This window comes from Narcine bancroftii, chromosome 2 (genome assembly GCF_036971445.1).
Source record: "Narcine bancroftii isolate sNarBan1 chromosome 2, sNarBan1.hap1, whole genome shotgun sequence".
NCBI classification, from domain to species: domain Eukaryota; kingdom Metazoa; phylum Chordata; class Chondrichthyes; order Torpediniformes; family Narcinidae; genus Narcine; species Narcine bancroftii.
The window spans coordinates 249,879,663-249,887,518 of NC_091470.1; positions in this window are offsets into that span (position 1 = coordinate 249,879,663).

The window sequence follows — 7,856 nt, forward strand, 5'->3', positions numbered from 1 at the left end:
TTTTGATCCAGAGCTCTTCTTTGAGCTATAAGTGAAAAGCAGACAGGTGCCTGAATTAAAAGGCTGGGGAGAAGGAAATAAAGGACAGGGGTAGGTCAACAAAAAAAGGTGTTAATTGGATAGGGATTGGATAACAGGAAAGAGGAACGATGAGAAATGAGTGGGGGAGGGTCTGTGAATGAAAAGCTAGGTGAAAGGAGACAGCGGGAAAAGGGAAGAGAGAGAGAAAGCAAGATGGAAGGAGATTTAAGTATAGATGGGGGGGGTGGGGGGGTGTCTAACAGAAACCAATGTTAATGCCATTCGGTTGGAGGTTGCCCAGATGGAATATGAGGTGATGTTCCTCAAATTTACGGATTCTCTCAGTCTAGCAGTGCATGAGACCATGGACAGACATGTCAGGAAGGGAATGAGGCAGGGAATTGAAATGGGAGGCCACTGGAAGGTCCCCACTATTCCAGCAGACAGAGTCAAGGTGCTCAACTAAGCAATCTTCCAGCCTGTGTCCAGTCTCTCTGATGTAGAGGAGACCATAACAGGATCACTGGATCAGTAGCTGACCCCTGCTGATTCATGTGGTGTTGTTTCACTTGAAAAGACTGTTTGAGGCCAAATGATGGTGAGGAAGGGACAGGTGTGCATGCCAGTGCTGCACATTCTTTGGACCCAGGGTTAGAAGCCACAGGGGTGATTGGTGGAAAGGGAGGAGTGATCATGGGAGTGACAGAGGGACGGGTCCCTGTGGAAGGCAGAGGAGGTGAAGAAGGGAAGGTGTTTCTGGTGATGGGATCATATAGTAGGTGGCAGAAATGGTGGAGGTCATATGTTGAATAAGGAGACTGGTGGGGTGGTAGATGAGGAAAAAAGCAATCCTGTCCCTGTTGCATGTGGGGGTGGTGGGGTCCAGTCATATGTGTGGGTATTGGAGGATGTGTAGGTGAGGGATGAGTTACCTTGGCTTGGTCTGAACCTTTCAATCAGGTCAATGACCTCTCAAAACTCTCACCTATCAATTGGTATCAATATTATCCTTAGTTAATGCCATTGAATTCTCCCTTACCTTTTACCTTTTTCAGTACAGATGAAACTTTCCCTGGTGATAGCTGAGTTATATCACTTGAGCAGAATCCTCCACATTAGTTTTCCTAATGCATAATTCTTTAATGCATTGGCTACAGCTCTTTACTCCCTGTCCCCTGTAAGGACTCCATTTCTTTCTCTCAATTCCCCCGTCTCTGCTCCCAGGGCAAGATCTTCCATATCAGATCATCCAAGATGACCTCCTTATTCACAAAATGTGGCTTCCCCTTTACCACCAGCTGCAGATTTTGTTATTCAACTTAAAGAAAAACATTTCTCCATGTAACGGATTAAAAAAGATTCAAAAAGAGATGGGACAACTTCAAGCAAATGAGGGAAGCTCAGGGAAACAACTGTCAGCGTGGATGATTTATGCCAACTAACTTTGTCTTTTGATTGTGTTTGCCAAGTGTTGATGAACTGGGGTAGCTGAGCTGGGAAGCTGCTCAATTTTACATTGCTTTCATGAAGGTTCTATTCCATCCTCTGCAGAGTCATGCAAAGCTCTACCGGACTTAGACAAAATAGAGTGTTACCTTAGGAGCTCATTCTCTGCCTTGTCTGCATTTCAACAAGGGAGGTCTCCCCCTTTCAGGCAACCTTAAAGCAGAGTTAACAAGGTCTCAATCATGAGGTCAAATCAATGGCCAAATGCTTTTCCCCAAGTGAGAAAAGAGGTCCAAACTACTGACTGTAAAATTGTCTGGGAGTATGTTTCTTCCGATAAAGGCTAGCAGAAAATTTTATTTTGATGAATCAATGCATTGGCTGTAGGGTGGAAAACTAATGTGGAGGATTCTGCTCAAGAGACACAACTCAGCAATCACCAGGGAAAGTTTTATCTGTACAGCCACCATTTGAAATGGGGAAAATTCAATGGCATTAACTAAGGATAATATGATAGCAATTGATAGGTGAGAGTTTTGAGAGGTAATTGACCTGATTGAAAGGTTCAGACCAAGTCAAAGTCTCCAAAGATCAATTTGAGGCTAAATTCCCAAGAGCAGATAACTGCCTTGGAGTCACTTATACTTTTATAATATAGGGTATAAATTATATCCGTCTTTGCATCTTAACATCAGGAACTGATTGTCATGCATTTATTGACTACAATTGTACTTAAAGTCATTGGTAAAGCTAAGAAACAAATGATTATTTTGTGTTAACTATTAAATTTATAACTCACTTCCAACTGGATATATTGTTGATTGTTACCTCTTGGGATATTTGACCTGTAATATCCCACTGAAAAGCAAGATTCACATTTGACTGCTGGGATTTTAAAGAAAATGAGATTTAAAGAAAAGAATTAGGCCATGGTTAAAAAAAAGACGATTAAAATGTTGATGTTTGGCGCTGTTGCCTGAAAGGCTGCATACAATGAGCAATGTGTCTCAGTGAACTCCTCACACCCTCTGCATTGGCAAGTTTCCGATCAGAGGCTGCTCATCAGATTTAATTAGCAGCTGTCTAGTCTGTGGATCAGAGAGTAATATAAACAGAAAGAAAAAAGAATGGCTTGCTTTTATGTAACACCTCTCATGACCCTAGGACATCCCAAAGCACCCTACAGCCAATGAACAATGCTGAAGTGCAACAAGTCACTGTTGGAAAGTGGGAAACTCACAACAGCCAAATCATAGAGCACAAGGTATCCACACAGCAATATGATAATAACTAGATAATCTGCTGCCTGCATTGTTGACTGGGATATATCTTGGACACAATCACTGGGATGTCCCCCCCGATTCCCAGCAGGAAGGACCTCAGTTTAACCTCTCAACAGAGAAGCAGCACCTCAGACAGTGTAATGACCCCACAGTGGTGCACGGGGAGTGTCGGCCAAAATAATGTCACACTCAAATCTCTGGAGGGAACACAGAGACCAAACACATACCAGCCATGTTGCCATTGTTGGTCTGAGTTAACTGAACTCTCTCTGTAGCTCTGCATTCTGTACTGTGCATTTACCATAGTACCAATCTCTTGGTGCCTGCCCCATTGACCACTGCCAGTGGGCTGATCTCGCCTCCAACCGTGCATCTTGGCGCCTCACAGTTCGGTGGGCAGCAACCTCCTTTGAAGAAGACCGCAGAGCCCACCTCACTGACAAAAGGCAAAGGAGGTAAAACCCAACACCCAACCCCAACCCACCAATTTTCCCTTGCTACCGCTGCGACCGTGCCTGCCTGTCCCGCATCGGACTTGTCAGTCGCCAACGAGCCTGCAGCAGACGTGGACATACCCCTCCATAAATCTTCGCCCGCCAAGCCAAAGGAATGTATGGGTTGATTAGCTTGATTGCTTACAAAATGAACTTTCTCACTCTCCTCCGTGCATGTGACAATCAGCTTGAACTTAAACGGTTCTGCCCTTGACTTAGTTTTGAAGCAGTTACCAAATTGAACAAGTTTGGCCATCCTCTGGAATTTTCCATGCCTGACCACATTTAAAGCTTACCTTGCAAATAAAACATCCTTTAACAAAGATAGTATAGAGAGTTCTTGCTTTGGCATTATTATTTTGCAAGAGTCTTCTTTGGTTGGTTGAAGTCCAGCTGGTCACATGACTGGTCATATTTTCATCATAAAATTGGGCAGTTTAATAACTTACATCCCATTTCCCATTATTTTCTCAGTTCATCTTACAGACAGTTCAACTCCACCGATTTCAGTAGTGTTATGTACCCATGTGAAAATTCATAAATTAAATGGTAGCTTTCCATTATTTCCCTCAAATAAACCTGTTTGGCACTGACCATTAAAAAGATGGTAGAGAATGTGAAAGTTCAAAGAATGAAAATCTTGGACTAGATCAGACCTAAACTGTGACCAGCACTACCACTGGTGCGGATCTGTGGTGAGCGAGAGAGCAGAGATGTAACATATTAATCGTCGGCAGCCACAAGGGGAAGTGGAGGGCTGGAGTTTGGTGACTTTGGGGATGACTCTCTTTTGCTTCTCTCTCTGACTGCAAATCTAACTGTAAAACTTTAAGACGCACTTAGGCAATTCCTGCCAGTGGTGAATCTGTCTGCCTGGCAGAAAGCAAAAAGAAATTTCATGTAATATGACGGTGTTATATTATTGCGATAATAAATTGAATCTTGAACTTTATTTGCACATGACATAATTACACACACACACACACACACACACACACACACACACACACACACACACACACACACACACACACACACACACACACACACACACACACACACACCAATCAAGCAGTACCTGCTGCCCCTCCCCCAACTAGCAGACGCTGCATTCCAATTTACAAAGTCATATCTATAGGCCTTTTTACAGTGAAAAAAATTAAAGGTGGATATTCTCCGCCATTACATAACTTCAATTACCTTCATAAAAGCTCTGAGGGCGGATTCAGCAGGTGAGCTCCGATCAGCCTAGAAGGTACACTCAGAGTTTTTATTCATTAAGCTGCCCTTAATACGCAGTTGCACCATAAAAAGGGTTACAATGAAGGAGACACAAGTCTGTCCTGGGTGCATGCCACAAATAGCCCTACCCTTCACCAGCATGCATCTTATAGCATCTCCTGCAGCTCACAACCTGGAGTGGAGCTCAGAGATGGTTCCAAAGGGAAAAGAGAATGACCTAGCCCATGTGTTAAGTTTTTATCCTGCAGCTGGCTAGTGGGCCAGTCCAGATGGGCCCATGTGATATTAGGTGAGGAGGCAAACCAATTGGAAAGTGTCTTTACTGTGAGTGGGTGTGACATTTGTTAACAGAGGGTGATGACTTTTGACCTGCTTCCAGTCCACATGGGCAGATGACCTCCTAGTTTGCAAATAAAAAGAAACTAAAAATTCCTGCTGAATTGTTTGATAATCCTCTATGTTACGAAGGAGGAGGGAATTCACCAGCCCATTCCCAATTCCAATGACTTTCCCACCCCTATATTGAAAACCCTTTATCCTGATACAGTGTCATAGAGCTAAAGAGGACTGGGACGGGCTCTTCAGCTCAATCTTGTCATGGTGACCAGGTTCTTAATCTGAGCTAGTTAATTTGTCTACTTGCTGACATCTAGGATGACACAATTCCTCGATTGGCAGGTCATGACCTCACTTGACATTCATTCTATCCTTCACTGGTACATTGTGGCTGCACTATCCTTGGAACACCAAGGCTTCCTCCATTCAAGCTCAGGAAAACCCAGCAGGCAAATATTCAAGCAATCAGACACATGAAAGCACTATCATCTCTACATTACCAACCGTCCCAAAGTTCCAGTTATTGGAGTTTACTGTTAAATTTTGAGGGGATGGCAGTGTTAAATGGCAAACTGTAGTTGATAAAGAGCATCCTGATGTATGCACCTTTACTGTCCAGGTGTTCCAGGGCTCTGTCTAGAGCCTGTGAGATCACAGAACTAACTGTGACATCACGTGGCCAATCATACACTATCACCATCATTGCTATGTCAAAATCTTCAAATTCTACATTGAACAACATCATGGAAACCTTTTCACTAGAACCTGAGCATATCAAGGAAAATGCTTCCACTGCCATCTTTCCAAGGTTAGGTTGGGATGAGCAATAAATGCTGGCTTCACCCCCAGCACGTATGTCCTAAGAACAAAAAAAAATTCCTTTATCTACAACTTCCCGGGGTTAATTTAACCCAACCTAGGAGTCCTATCACAGCAGGAAGAGCCTTCTTTGGACACCTAGCAATGGGCAATTAGTGCTGTCCTGACTAATATCATCCACAACCTGTTCAAGGAGCATTTGCACCCATTACCAATGTAAAGGCACCTTGTGATATCAGTGTGTGTGTAAATGTACCTTCTATCATGCAAAATGTTACATATCTATGTTACATTGGCCACATGCACTTAAGTGCATGTTGGTCGATCAGCAGACTTGCTTCTTGCCACATTCCCATTTATTTGATGAGGCAGGTTTCAGTGATTTTATTTGAGAGCTAAAACAAACGAGGGTGTGTAAAATCATAATGAAAATCAACATGAAAGCGACACTTAAAATGGGAAGTGAAATGAGTTTTGATGGGACATCTGTCCCATAGTTCAAGTGGGTACAGATGGCATCAGCAGCTTCAGTAGTTGCTGCAATTTTGTAGAGCTAATATTGTTCCAGAGTATTTTTTTTACATCTGTGGTTTGGTCACGCACTGTGAATCCCTGATGATTTCTTTCTCACATTTTGTGTTTCATTTACGTTACTTTAGTGAAGGGTTGCACAGCTGACGTGAACAACAGCTTGAAGCTAAGTCATGCACTTAATAGAAGATCGATATCGGACTCAACCTGACACCTTGTCATATGAGGTGATTGATCCATAGTTAGACCAATGATGAAGACTTGGAGGAGGGAAAAGTGGGTTTTCAGAGCAGGTTACTAGCGATGAAAATTAGAGCAGACCATTTACTTCCTCTGGCCTGTCCCAGTGTTCAATGAGAAGGTGGATGATCTCTGATTCAACCTCACTTGACTTCTCTTTTCCTTTAATCCCATTGGTGTCCCTAAACCTATCAATCACAGCTTAGGATACTCAATGAAAAAGCATCCATGGTCCTCAAAAGTTGAGATTCCAAAGATTGGCAAGCCTTTGAGTGAAGGCAATCTCATTTCTTCTCACCCTTATACTGAAAACCCTTTTATCCTGAAATAGTGTCATAGAGCTAAAGAGGACAGGGACAGACTCTTCAGCTCAACCTCGCCATGGTGACCAGCTTCTCCATCTGATCTAGTTAATTTGTCTCCATTTGACTCATATCCCTCAAAACCTTTCCTGTCTAAGTACTTGTCCAAGCATCTCAATTATGCCCACCTCTACCACTTTGTCTGACAGCTCATTCCACATACTCAATACCCACTGTGTGAAAATGATGCTCCTCACTTTTAAATCTTCACCTCTCACCTTAAACCTACATTCCACTATCCTGCACAACAGACTGTCATCATCCACCTTATCAATGCATCTCATGATTTCATAAATATTTATAAGGTAACTCCCCAGCCTTTAATGTTCCATAGTTCTCTGAAAGTAGCAAAAGGATAAAGAAGGTCTAGCTTTTATTTGTCATGGCCTTGAGTATAAAATTAGTAAGTCATGTTGCAGCTGTGGTAGGTGCCTTGAATGGGCTGTGGGCTGCAAGGATAATGGTGAAAGTTGATGTGGTAGAAGCTTTTAGACAGACATATAAAAATGCAGGGATTGGTGGGACATGTGTCCTGTGCAAGGAACAGAGTTTTATTTTTATTTGGTCATCATGTATGGTGCTTCAGGTGAACTGAAGGACCTGTTCCTGTCCTGCACTCTTCCATGTTCTATTCGCATCTGTAGTTAATGCAACAAAAACAGTGATGTTACAACATTGCAGACAGATCTTTGGTCCTGGACTAATGCTGCTGCTATCGTCACTTACACTAAAGCAAATAAATGGCACAGTTTGTGCAAAAACAGCAGATCATCAAGGAACGCACCACCGGTCTCATTTAACTAAATGCAGGAAGCATTTTGATGAGGTTAACATATGCTGCTGGGTAATAATGAGATTTTGATTTTTGATTGTTTGAAAATTAAATGAGTGTTGAAGCTGCAGACAGCAGGGCAGCTCAAGCTGCCAAATATTCAAGCTTGAACCGAGGAGTTATGAGCCACATCTGTACTGACCTCCATCGAAAATACTCTGGCAGTTTGGCTGAATGAAGCTGCAAGTGAAGGCCACAATCGTGCCATCTGAAAGAAGAAGCACCTCTTCCAGCTTTCATGGGCGACTCC